At 40.4% G+C, this 14,401-nt stretch overlaps 1 non-coding gene across 1 annotated transcript; it reads left to right on the top strand.

Annotated features, from left to right (window-relative positions):
* The first annotated feature begins 587 nt into the window (after positions 1 to 587).
* si:ch1073-464p5.2 lies at positions 588 to 5,811 on the top strand. Its single transcript, XR_015480292.1, has 4 exons — positions 588 to 752; positions 1,784 to 1,902; positions 4,655 to 4,735; positions 5,116 to 5,811. It is a non-coding gene; the product is annotated as a si:ch1073-464p5.2 (transcript).
* The last annotated feature ends 8,590 nt before the right edge of the window (positions 5,812 to 14,401 follow it).

Raw genomic sequence — 14,401 nt, 5'->3', positions numbered from 1 at the left:
TTTTTCTCTCGTGCACACAGCCAAGCATCAACAATGTTTGCCACACCAGATATGGGCTCACCCACAAAATAGGAACAAAAAGTGTGAGACTGTGTGTGTTTTCCAACACTGAGGGTTGTAGCAAGAAGGCCCAGTTCATTTTGCTGTGATGACCCCTGTTAAAACAGGGATTAGGCTTAACGCCCCATTCACACAGGGAGTCAGCTTCAACGCTTCACATTCACTTTGAATGGGTGATGTCAAGCGTTGCTGAACCGCTTTGTGGATCTGTCGGCGCCACTTCAGTGCATTGCTCGCTGCAGAAGTTGGGACTTCCTCAACTTTTCAAGCGCCGACGGAAGCGTCAGCCAATCAGATTGCTGTATGCAAATACACCAGCTATATGTTTCAAGACCCTCGCTGTCTATGTACGGTCCAGAATGTTCTCACATTTTATCTGAATGTTTGTTTCTGTAAAGGATCAACATGAGGGTGAGTAATTATTGACAGAATTCTCATTTTTGATCAAACTCTCCCTCTAATGATTAGATCTGATAGGCCTTCACAGAAGATCATATAACTACAAGGACATTTACCTGGACAAGTGTGTACTTTGGCTTGTACAGCAGTGTGCAGGTCCTCTATGGGGCAAAAGGACAGTTTATTCAGAGGATAAATATCACTTGTGAGATCCGGCGAGCTTCAGATTTCTGCTGAGGACTTTAACTGAAGATCTAATCTCTCAAACTATCAAGAACACACAGAGACTGCAGGTAAGAATGGGAACAGCTGCTTGTGTTTAGAGCTCAAGTAGACTATTCAGAAAGCTCAGCTCTTTTAAATGTCATCACAGACACTTTATAGATTTGTTTTAATCAGATGAAATGATCATCACTGAACTGCAAATAAAGCAATGTCCTTCAGTTTCTTCAGAATCAGAATCAGTTTATTGCTAAGTGTGCTTCACACACACACACCCAGTTTGTTTTGGCTACAGAAGCTTCCAGTGTACAACACAAAATAAATATGGAAAAAAGAAATACGATAAGCATTAAACAGAGATGCAGTTAGTCCAGTAATCTGGATGTTGAGTTGTCTGTACAGATTTGTTGTAGATATACAGGTTATACGGTGCTGTGTACACATGCGAATGAAGAAAGTATTGCATTGTAAATAGATATAAGGTGCTGTGTACAAGTGCGTATGAGGAAGTATTGCACATGTTTATTGCACAGTTGGGGGATATTTAACTGTTCATGAGGTAGATGGCCTGAGGAGAGAAACTTTTCCTGTGTCTGGCTGTTTTTGAGCTTGGTGCTCTGAAGCGCCGACCCAACGATAACAGTTGGAACAGGTAGTGTGCTGGGTGCGAGGTGTCCAGAGTGATCTTGTGAGCCCTTTTACTCACTCTGGAAGAGTTGAAATAAGTTCTTGAAGTGTAGGAAGGGTAGTGCCAGTGATTCGTTTAGCAATCTGGACTGTTCGCTGTAGTCTACAGAGGTCTGTTTTGGCAGCTGAGCCAAACCAGACGGTGACTGAAGTGCAGAGGATGGATTGGATGACAGCTGAGTTGAACTGGCTCATATTGTGTTATTTATAGTCTAATTGCAATAAGTGCAGTGAAAAGAAAGTTCCAGATCATGTTAATAAGGCAGCTTATTTTGCTGAATGTTTCTGAACAAGACAATTCAGTGCAGCATTCTGTGAGAGTCTGAAAGATGACCCAGTTGTGATAGTATTGGGTTCTAGAGTAATGTTGCAGCACACATTCATTCAGGCGTCTGGTCTATTGACTTTATTCCAGTAGGTCTGCTTGTGAACTTCCCCCAGATGGCGTCACTTCTGATGTCCCTGAAGCAGCCGATCTGCATCAGCATGTGTGTTTATCTATGGCTGGCGGTGCTCGCTGTAGTCAACACAGAGGTAAGGGCACTTGATCAAACATGATGGTAATCAGGAGTATTGCAGGAGATTTTATCTATCTACTGCGCCACCTGTTACTTCTTTCATCTGCGTTAACTTCTAGCACATCATTGTTTAATTGTACCTTTAGAGCCGTATAACACCAAAAGCAGCATTGAAGCCATGTCCTTTCAGTCACTCCACCTCTTCACGGAGACTGTCAGCCTGATCTGGTGTATTAATCGTCTGCCGCGGGTTGCAACAGTATCTGGATGCAGCCTTTATGATGCAAGCTGAGACTGCATCCCTCAGCCATGCAATGTCAGACGCAACAGAGTGAGTGATGTCATTGGGACGGGTGGGGTTAGGGGTGGGGTTAGTTGATGCACTGCACCAGGTCTGCATCCCAGTTCAGGTACAAAAAAATCTATTTAACAAAAATAGTGATGCAGTGAAGTATTTTTTTCGCTCAGCCGAGCCTTCTCAGTCCATTGCTGTTTGGAGAAGCCTGTGCCTGACACCTTTACCTCCACCCCGCCCTCCAACTCCTGAGCGTCTCACTCACTCTCACTCTCTCTCTCACTCATGCGGGCCGTATTCGGGTTCGGCTCCACCAATAATGTATAGAGTCTATAGAGAAACAGCCCATGTGTCTGACGTCTTCTGGTGTTTAATAGTGAATAATCCACCACCTGCTGGACTGGAAGTATGAGATGCAACTTAAGGGATGCTGATTTAGCATATGTCGAGTCAACAAACACTCTATTACAGACTAGTTGAGACAACTTACCAGCCCAAGTTGAATTACCAAGTTTGTTGTTGAAAAAACTAAAATGAGGAATGAATTCTTTACAGTGTGCTGAGCACACATGGGGGAACTGGCCCACAGGATCCCTTCAGAACATTTGGTAAGAACACAGAACCTCTGGAATATGGAGACCTCAGTCTGAACTTTGCAGGATTAATCTAGACCGGGGGTCACCAATCTCGTTCCTGGAAGTCCGGTGCCCTGCAGGGTGAAGCTCTAATTTAGCTTAACACACCTGCCTGGGTGTTTCAGTATACCTAGTAAGAGCTTGATTAGCTTGTTCAGGTGTGTTTGATTAGGGTTGGAGCTAAAATCTGCAGGACACCGGGCTTCCAGGAACAAGTTTAGTGATCCCTGATCTAGACTGACAGAACTGCCCCACAGCAGAAGCGAGCATGGTTACCCAGTTTCAAGTGCTAGCTGGTGTTTTGATGAACTTACTGATCCCAGTCTTTGTGGGCTGAGACTGCTGAGCATTTACAGCCTATTGGACACAGCTTAGAGAAAACCTGACACCCCTGGAGAGAGAAGTGAGACCACTCTGGAATAAACTCTCTTTTGTTAAAGAGTTTTGTTCAGTAATGTCTCAGAGCCCATAATATGCTGCATCTGTTATTGCCCTATAATGTTCTGAACACAATGAGCGCTTGGCCGAATATAAACAGATACAGAGATGCTCTGATATTCCTGCTCTGTCAAGGAGACCTGTTGGACTCTACAGGCTCACGTACAAACACATACACAACCACAGATAAACAATCACCACCGATCCCTTCATCCAAACGTCTTCGTGTGTTTCACCCATTGGATGGAGGGGATAGGCGGTCTGCGACCAGCGCCTCCATGGCTGCAGGACCAGGCGGCTGCCAGGCCTCATTGGACTACATCCATATCCCCTGTTCCCATCCGATTGTCAATGTTGTGTCTTGTCCGTGTGCTTTCTTGTGCTAGATTGGGCTGTTTTTCTCCCTGTCTCACTTTGCTCTAATCAAGAGCAAGGTTAGAGGGTGTTTTTTGGCTAACCCTCCCGATGTATCTTACTTGCCTTTCTAAATGCTACCTCCTGTGACCTGTCTTCCCTTGAAAATTGTGATGTTTGTGTACGGTCGGGGGGGGTGGGTCAATTTCACTATGCAAAAGTGGATGTGACAAATAAAGGCCTGATTGGGCTTTTCCCCAAGGTGGAGGAGTTTAAGTATCTCGGGGTTTTGTTCACGAGTGAGGGAAGGATGGAGCGTGAGATTGACAGGCGGATTGGTGCAGCGGCAGCAGTAATGCGGTCGATGTATTGGTCCGTTGTGGTGAAGAAGGAGCTGAGCCGAAAGGCAAAGCTCTTGATTTACCGGTCAATCTACATTCCTACTCTCACCTATGCTCATGAGCTTTGGATCATAACCGAAAGGAAAAGATCTCAGATACAAGCGGCCGAAATGAGTTTCCTTCAAAGGGTGTCAGGGCGCACTCTTTTGGATAGGGTGAGGAGCTCTGTCACCCGGAAGGAGCTCCGAGTTGAGTTGCTGCTCCTCGACAGAGAAGTCAGCTGAGGTAGCTCGGGCATCTGCCTCGGGGAAGACCCAGGACACACTGGAGGGACTATGTCTCTCGGCTGGCCTGGGAACACCTCGGGTGTCCCCCCGGAGGAGCTGGAGGAAGTGTCAGGGGATAGGGAAGTCTGGGGTTCTCTCCTAAGACTGCTGCCCCCGCGACCCGGCCCCGGAAAAATGGCAGAAGATGAATGAATGAATGAAAGAATGAATGAATGAAAGGCCTGATTTATTCATTTATTATTAATTTTTTTAAACACCCAAGGTTGTCTGTAAATTCAAATGATCTTGTCTTGATTTAGCTCAACCTTCATCTTTGTTTAGTGATTCAAAATAAGTTCAAAACTGCACTATAGTGATAACACAAGTTATTTATCTAATATTTTATCTGTTTTTAATATATAAACAACCATGGCATCAGAGATACTGCAAGTGGCAGCTCTAGGAAGACCTCTGTATCCTGGTATGCTTTATGACGCCCGCAGTGATTCCTTCATTCCAGGTGAGGAACCAGCCCAAACCAGCGTTTCCTTCATTGCACATGTCAGACTGTCTGATTTAGAGCTGCAGCAGTATTAAATACCTCAGTGAATTATTCAGTCATACAGTACCTGATAAATCAGAGAGGCATCTGTTGATCGCTCTTTGTTTGGTGATATTAGCCAATACTAATAGTTTGTTGGTTCTGCCTCTTACACCTTCTTTTAATGAATGATAATTAACCATTAAAGAATTGCAAACCTTTTCTTATTCAGCCTGATTAGATTTTCAAACATTAGAATTTGTTTATCCCACTGAACTATTACTGAGTAATATATTGGTGCACCCCTGAATGATTAAATGTTTACAAATGATCTGTCACTAAAACCCTTCTCATTTCAGGAGTAACACTCTGGGATAATAAATTACTGACTGAAGATCTAAACAGCCATCCTCAGACCAGAACAGACCTGAAGTTCAGAAGCTCTGACTCTTTCACAAGCAAATCCAATCTTCTGGATATCAGCAGTTCCCTGAAGGCCAGTTTTGGTGAAATTGAGTGGAGAAATGCTTGGAGAACTAGAGATATTTCTTGGAGGAAATGTTAAAGATGTAAAAGAAAGTGCCCTTTACCTTGCTGATCTGTTTTGCTTGCTTAATAAAAAGGGCAAGGTTTTCAGCATTCTGCAAGTTAGATCAGAAACTGTGGGGTGTATAGCGGTGTTAAATTTTCATGTAATAGCCATTTCTGAGCCCCTCAGGAGGCCGAAAAAGCCAGAGTAAACATTGTGTGTGCGGGCTGTATGGGGTGAAAGAGTGGAGGTGTGGGGCAACAGCATGAGGATGAGGGATATGGAAGTTTCGTGAAGGTGATGTAATGGGTGATCTAGGGCAATATCATTAGAGAAGAATGTGGGACGGGTGTTAGATGCTGGTCTGCTTCTGGAGCCAAGAGCCGAAATTTCTGAAAAAGAAAGCGAGAGAGATAATCAGAAATGTGATTTTTGCAACCTGGAACATGTTCAGCGGTCATAATGAATTGTTTTTTGGCTGACATCCAAACTAGGCATCTTAATAAAGGGCATAATTGGAAGTGAATACAGGCATCATTTATTAATGCAATGAAGGGTGGATCCGTTGTCACAATGAACAAGAATACTGGAGGCGGACCATTCGTTTCCCCACAGGAGAGCAGCTACGACTACGGGTAGAGTTCAAAAAGGGCAGATGATTGCTGATTTTTGGGGTAAACTGAGCATTTGCGGGTGTCACATTCAAGTGAACCAGTGACCCTGGTAAAAGCCGCCAAACCTGGCTGAGGGGGCAGTGTCAGTGAATAAGTTAATATCCACTGGAGAAGAATTTAAGTTGCTGTAGAAAAGGAACAGCCGTTCCATTGCTTAAGGAAATAAATCCATGAAGTTCATTGTGACAGGGTTTAGAAAGAGTTATTGCATCTTCTAAACCGGGGACCGAGGAGGAGAGCTGAAGGAGGTGAGTAATAAACGGGCGGCCTTTGGGAATTATGCGCATAGCAAACTTGAAAAGGCCAAGATTAGATAACAGTTCGCATTTAGTGCATGTTTGTTCGAGGAAAATTTGAGATAGGGAGCTTATGCGGATGGTTTTCTCTTTAGGAAGGGATGCCTGAATTTTATTCGAATCTAGGTTGATGCCCAGGAATTCTATAGAAGTGCTGGGACCAGCTGTTTTCTCCTCTGCGAGGGGGATCCCTATATCCTCGACACCTTTTGGGTGATCATCAGGTATTTAGCCAGGGGCGAGGAGAAAATGGTCAAGGAGATGGCTAATGTGCGGGATTTTGTAGTTATTAGATAAAATCCAGCATACTGCTTCTAAAAGCATGTCAAAATTTTGGGGCTACTTTTGCAGCTGAAGTTAGTCGGACTGCAAAGTTAAATTGTGAGCGCCAATTGATGCCAAAAGACGCTACAAGTCTGGGTGGATTGGCATGATGATGAAGGCGAATAAAATATAAATTTTCGCTAGCCAGGCGTTGCGACCGGCTATTCTGATGAGGGAAATGGCTTGGTTTATGTCATGGTAAATCGGCGAGTATTCATCAGAAGGAATAGTGCTGTGAAATGCTAAGGAATATAGAATTGTGAGGAGCGAAGATCGATAATCAAGCGTTTTTGCTAGAGAACTGTCAAGTCGCAATGGCGATAGGGATAGGACTAATACGAGAAACGCTGAACAGTGGGGCGAGAATGGTCCTATCATGAATTTATTATCGATTTTTTGATTAACGAATCCACTGTTTCAGATTCAGTAGATTGGAGCAGAATAAGTTTAAGGAAGGGAGAGCTGAAACGCCCGGGTTAGATCCATGGGTTAGACCTGAAATCAGAAATCAGAAGTTAGTATCAGCAAGTTGAGAAATATGGCATCGAGGGTGTGGGCTATGTGAGTGGAAATGCATCCTTTATGAAGAGTGTGATTGTATTTGACGTGCATATAGAATGTAACGGGTTGGATGAGGGTCAGGATCTGCAGCCGAATGTCATGGTCTCTTTTGTTAATGCATGGTCTGATAGCTTTGTTGTCGCAACATGCAAGGATGGTAGAGGTGGGCATTCATCCCCCCACAGAATGGCAGATGGATGGAGAGCTGAAGATAAGGGGTATAGTTTGTCTGGTGGTACTGGAAGTATCTATTGAAGATCCGTTTGTCAGAAATGTCCTCCTTCTATTCATAGAAGCCAAGCGGGAAGTTTGTTTTGTTGCCGTTTCACATCCAACTGACTTGCCATTATAAACTTACATGAGACACTGGTGTATGAATACATAAGTCACTGGCCTAGTATAATTGGACTTCAGTGCGCAATGTGTATAATTTTTATTATTATTATTATTATTTATTTAATTATTATTATTTTTTTATTTTATTTTTTATTTTTTTCAATAGCTGGGTAATATTCCCTGGTTGGGTAATACTCTTTTCAGAAGTTAAATGGCTATCAGATGTAACAATTTTTTTTTTCTCCAATTGCCAACATCAACTCTGAACTCTATAAGACTTCAAGGGCGATGTTACCACTTAGTAAAACTGTGAATGTAATGTTAGTAATTGGCTTTACTTTAATCCATGAATAACATTTTGTTCGAATCTTAACTTAACTAAATTCACAAGCATGTCTGGCCCAATTCTTTCATAAGACTGTTTCTCAATATGCATTCTTCAGTGGTCTTGCGTCCTCGTGTTCTCGTGAAACGTCATCATCAGCTGCCTAAGTTCAGTTCCAATACTTAGGACCGCAAGTACGGAGGACGCGTGAAACTTCCCGAATGTGTTCTTGATATCGAGGACGCACCAATGCAGACTTGAGCACCGAACTTGCTCTGGAAGTCCCAGAAGTCATTGCGACTGGAGGTGGGAAGCGCTGCATTTTATCTAGATTTATTATTAAAGTTCATAGATATGAACTATTTACCTCAGGAGATTCCCTAAATGACACGGTGAAAGTAAACATTAACATGGACATCTTAGTAAAGGAATAAACACATTTAGGGTGTTTGTTTGCTGAAATTCGTATTAAAATCTGTTTTATTTATATTGTGCAACATATATTCATAATGTTTTTATGCAAAGTATATATTTTGAAAAGGGAAAAACAATAAATCATTGTATGAATGTTGTAATGTTTAAATAATTTATCATTTAAAGCACGTGAAGGTCATGTGACCATCAGGAAGAACGCAGCATCTCAATTCTCAAAGGACGTGTTCTCTGCCCTCGCGGTCTTCTGAGTTCGTTCTTCCGAGGAAACCTGGCAAGACCGCTCTCCACAAGAACACAAGTCCGTTCTCTGCGTTCTTGGAATTGAGAAACAGCCATGATCATAAGATGTTAATATTGGGTGGGATTTAGGTTGTGACATCAGGTGAACAAAATTCAATACTCGGGTTCTAAACAACCTCCGTGAAGTTGGCACCCCATTAAAACAAATAATCCCCAAAACTATGCCATTCGTTTGTGCTACGTTTGTGCTGATTTGTGCCGCAAAAACGAACGTTTGTGCTGGTTTGGGGTTTGAGATATTAAGCATTATTTTTTAACCGTGTGACGTCACTCTCCACCCCATGTTGCGCAATTGACTTCAAAACAGCACAGGTCGTTTGTGCTCGGTTTGTGCTGGTTTGTGCCGTTAAAACGAACACTGTATCTGTTTTCCTCTTTTAGATATAAGCAAAATATTTCGGGAGCCGTGACGTCACTCTCCACCCCATTTCCTCCAAATTGCACAAAACTGGTATCATTCGTTTGTGCTGGGTTTGTGCTGGTTTGTGCCGTTAAAATAAACACTTCATCTATTTTCGTTGTTTAGATATAATCAAAATATTTCGGGAGCCGTGACGTCATTCTCCACCCCATGTTGTCTAAATCACACCAAACTGGTCTCATTCGTTTGTGCTCGGTTTGTGCTGGTTTGTGCCGTAAAAATAAACACTTTATCTGTTTGTGTTGTTTAGATATTGCCTAATCAAAACACTTTGGGAGCCGCGACGTAACTCTATATTGCACCAAACAGGTGTCATTCAGTTGTGCTGGTTGTGCCGTTAATAAACACTTTATCTGTTTTCCCTGTTTGGATTTAACCAAAATATTTGGTTAGATTTGTGCTGGTTTGTGCCATGAAAATGAACAACAGATATTTATATTTGTGCACAAATATGTTACTTTCGTTTGCTCACAAATTGTGCTCGTTTGTGCTGCAAAAATATTATTTGTAAAAAAAATAATATCAGATCATTAAGAGGTCTCTCCACCCCAGTTGCTACATATTTACTAAAATAGTCTCGTTTGTGTTATGACATATTAAAAAAATTGCAAATATATGACAGAAGATTGTGATACAATATGAGGCATATTAAATTCATAAGCCTACTTTCCACTGACTGAAAATCATCCACCCGCACAGTTGGCCTCAAACTAAAATATAATTCGTATATTTTTTTGGAAAAAAATATCTTTTTGAATCAAATTTCGCATATAGTTTGTCTCTTTAAAAGCCGCTTTCCAATCGTTCGGACCCTTTTGTATGCTGAACTGTTAGGCTCATGTTCCGTGCTAAACCAGGCAAGACAGCAAATCAATTTTATTTGGAGGGAAATTGACCAAAATTTAACGTGATGAATGAAAATGATTGGAGGGGAAATAAATGTATCAAATTTTTTATACATTACAGAAAAATAAACAATGATAATAAAACAATAATAGTGCATTTGTATTATAGTGGCAGAAATATATTTTTTGACAGGCCTTGGGCAAAGTAAGCGGGCACTTTCAATAATAAAAAATATAGCACTTAAATTATTTCATTTTTAACAATCAATAAATTACACAGAGGTTTTATATCAAAAGTTAATAAAAATATAAAATATACATTTTGTTGGTAAAATAACCATTTAAACAATGGCTGTTATTTATTTTAGTATTCAAACATTAAATACCGATTTTTTCAAGTGAAATAAAAATGAAAATGAAACAACAGCATATCAGGATGTAAAGCATATTCATATTAAAGCAATTCCTGGTTGAGATTTTAGAAAATATAGCTACCCAGTATATATTAAAGATCACAGAGAAATTACATGTCCCCAAAAATGTCCAGCTTATATTTAACTGAATTGTATAAATATTGAAAATTGCTCATTTTATTTTTATTAAACATTTGTTATTTTTTATTAGCAAAAACAATATCAACATTTAAGAATCTATATTTCATTCATTCATTCATTCATTCATTCATTCATTCATTCATTCATTCATTCATTCATTCATTCGACTTGTTTATTGGTGCATATATAGGCTATAATTTAAATTATACAACAGTACCTTGGACAGCTACAGTGCCACTAAAGCTTTCAAACAAAAGTCCAAAAAATTAAAGTTTTAAAGTTTAAATTAATTTTCTCCGGTGACGGTTGACATCACAACACGCCGTATAACCGTCCTTCAGGTGGTAGCCTATAGCCGGCATTAAATTACAAAACAAGCTGTCTGGGCCTTGAATTAAAAAAAGTTTAGTTAAACCAAATCAAAATGGTCAAAATAACATCCTACAGCCCGTGATAAAAACGCACAGTGTTTACCAATTAAGTGAATGTAAATATTTTATATGATTGTTGTTATTGTTATCATTATTATTATTAATTGTAATTAATTAATCAATTATTTATTGTTATTTTATTGCCATTTGGACATTGTTCTTTTACTGTATGACAAACAACACAATCACGAAAACCAAAACTTATCTGTAGAAAACGCATAGCCTATGTGTTTGCATGTGTTATAATCTATTTTTTCCCATAAAATAAATATTGACTAAATAAGTCCACTAAAGCTGCTTTACTTAATCATAAGTGGTAGGCCTACCTACCACAACAGAAAAGTTTAGGCTGCTAGTTTAAATACGAAAGCAGCCTAATATGGACGACCAGATAAGAGTATTTAAGAGAAAATCTACATTTTTATAAAATTAATAAATAAAATTAATAAAAATTATTTATATATTTTTGAAATTATTTTTTTCTTAAACAAAATTTCTATCAGCCCAAACAAATTTAAATATTTTAAAATATGCGGGTAGCTGATATCATTATCTTTCATTCAATATTTTAATAAAAGAAGCAACACTAACGAAACTTTCAGGTACAATCCAGCACAAATGAAACGCACACAAACGAGACTATTTTAGTAAATATGTAGCAACTGGGGTGGAGAGACCTCTTAATGATCTGATATTATTTTTTTACAAATAATATTTTTGCAGCACAAACGAGCACAATTTGTGAGCAAACGAAAGTAACATATTTGTGCACAAATATAAATATCTGTTGTTCATTTTCATGGCACAAACCAGCACAAATCTGACCAAATATTTTGGTTAAATCCAAACAGGGAAAACAGATAAAGTGTTTATTAACGGCACAACCAGCACAACTGAATGACACCTGTTTGGTGCAATATAGAGTTACGTCGCGGCTCCCAAAGTGTTTTGATTAGGCAATATCTAAACAACACAAACAGATAAAGTGTTTATTTTAATGACATAAACCAGCACAAATCCAGCACTAAAGAATTTCACCTGTTTTGTGCTTTTTAGAGGAAATAATGGGGCGCTGAGTGACGTCGCGGCTCCCGAAATGTTTTAATTAGGCAATATCTAATCAATAAACATAGATAAAGTGTTAATTGTTATTGCACAAACCACCACAAATCCAGCACTAACATATGACACCTGTTTTGTGCAATTTAGAGGAAATAATGGGGCGCTGAGTGACGTCGCGGCTCCCGAAATGTTTTGATTAGACAATATCTAATCAATAAACATAGATAAAGTGTTTATTTTAACGGCACAAACCACCACAAATCCAGCACTAACATATGACACCTGTTTTGTGCAATTTAGACAACCTGAGGTGGAGAGTGATGTCACGGCTCCCGAAATGTTTTGATAAGGCAATATCTAAACAATAAAAATAGATAAAGTGTTTATTTTTACGGCACAAACCAGCACAAACCGAGCACAAACGAATAAGACCATTTGGTGTGATTTAGACAACATGGGGTGGAGAATGACGTCACGGCTCCCGAAATATTTTGATTATATCTAAACAACGAAAATAGATGAAGTGTTTATTTTAACGGCACAAACCAGCACAAACCCAGCACAAACGAATGATACCAGTTTTGTGCAATTTGGAGGAAATGGGGTGGAGAGTGACGTCACGGCTCCCGAAATATTTTGCTTATATCTAAAAGAGGAAAACAGATACAGTGTTCGTTTTAACGGCACAAACCAGCACAAACCGAGCACAAACGACCTGTGCTGTTTTGAAGTCAATTGCGCAACATGGGGTGGAGAGTGACGTCACACGGTTAAAAAAATAATGCTTAATATCTCAGACCCCAAACCAGCACAAACGTTCGTTTTTGCGGCACAAATCAGCACAAACGTAGCACAAACGAATGGCATAGTTTTGGGGATTATTTGTTTTTATGGGGTGCCAACTTCACGGAGGTTTCTAAACACGCTAATTTAATCACCAATAACCACATCAAATGACAGCGATTTTTGGTTGATTTTAGGTTTCAGCAAACAACCCAAGTAAAACAAAACAATAAACTGAAGTGAGGCACAACCTGTGATGAACTAATATAATTCACTGATGTTATCTGATGTTTAATCCATTGTTAGAAGTAGCGTAATAACATGCTTGCAGCACATCCCACACAATTATGAAGGTTTATAAGTTAAAACAATTCTATGGTTCAGCTTCTGCTCACAGAGATATCAATAATCAGAGTGTGATCCTCCACAACACTGACCATTAACAACAAGAACAACATTCACAAACAGGACACTAAATCACCAGCAGATGATGAACACTGCAGCATCAGTGAGCATCATACTGCAATGCATGCTGGGATTTGTGTACTTTGCCACATGCAGCAAGTGTAAGGCCAGATCTGGGCCAGAATAAAAGCAAACAGTGGCCCAGAATAGGCTCAGTTCTGGTTCATTTAGTTGAATTCTGGCTGATGTGTGATATTACATTGGCTTATTTGTGGCCCAGGTTTGACAAACATGAGTGGACCACCCTAGAGCCATCATTCCATGTGGTATATGGGCCGGATGTAAGTGCTTGGTGTGGGCCGCATTTGAGCCACATGAATTTTGCTGGCTGGGAAAGATGTGTCCTTTTATGCTGTGTTCACACCAGATGGAACGCGCAGATAAATCGTGCTATTCGAGCGTAAATAGCCGCGTGAACATTTCAGTTTACTGGCTTCATTCATTGCTCAAATTCACTTCAGAACAGACGTGGATTCGTGTGATGGGCAGGGCTTCTGTCTGCCTGGTGACTCTAGCTTCATTGCTAAATGGCAAACATGGATTTTATAAAGAAACCAACAGTGTTTATGTGCTTTATGAAGACTGAAAAACGGCGTCGATACGTTTAGGGCCGTGTCTGAGTCCACTAGATCATTTCAGAGGTGCACCCAGCACTGTGAGCTCATCAACTCCTCCAGAAATTTAACCTGAATGATGGAGGCTTTCAGCGGTGCTTCTGACTGAGCCCAGCCCAGTTTGATGAACTGTTGTCGGCTGGAGGATTTCCCCCGGGACACCAACAACAGGCATACAGTACGTCACAATCACGCCCCCACAAGAGCAAGCTCCAGAATAGTTGACTTAACTCGAGTGATTCGCATCAAATGTGCAAAACGCTCAATTTGTGCACATTGCGCCATTCGTACAAATAGCGTCATTCGCACCATGCCATTCATGAGTATCATGCCGCAGGATGTGTATTCATGTGTTTGCATTGACTTAACATGTAAATCCCTCGCGCTTGACACTCCTTCCGTGTCGTGTGTGATAACAGCATTATTCTCACTCAAGCACATTTTTAAAGAAAAAAAAACTTTACTTCGATATACATGGCGGCATTTCTCTCTCGTGGACAAAGCCAAACATCAACAACGTTCGTCACGCCAGATATTGACTCACCCACTAAATAACAACAAAAAGTGTGAGAGTGTGTGTGTGTTTCCCTACACTGAGGGTTGTGGCAGGAAGGGCCAGTTCATTTCGCTGTGACGACCCCTGTTCAAGCAGTTTTAGGCTTGAGAAAGACCCTCGTTTTTTATTTACGG

Source organism: Danio rerio, chromosome 3 (assembly GCF_052040795.2).
Source record: "Danio rerio strain M-AB ecotype USA chromosome 3, GRCz13ab, whole genome shotgun sequence".
NCBI classification, from domain to species: Eukaryota; Metazoa; Chordata; class Actinopteri; order Cypriniformes; family Danionidae; genus Danio; species Danio rerio.
The sequence above is the reverse complement of the archived record's forward strand: the minus strand, read 5'-3'. Positions and strand labels throughout refer to the sequence as shown.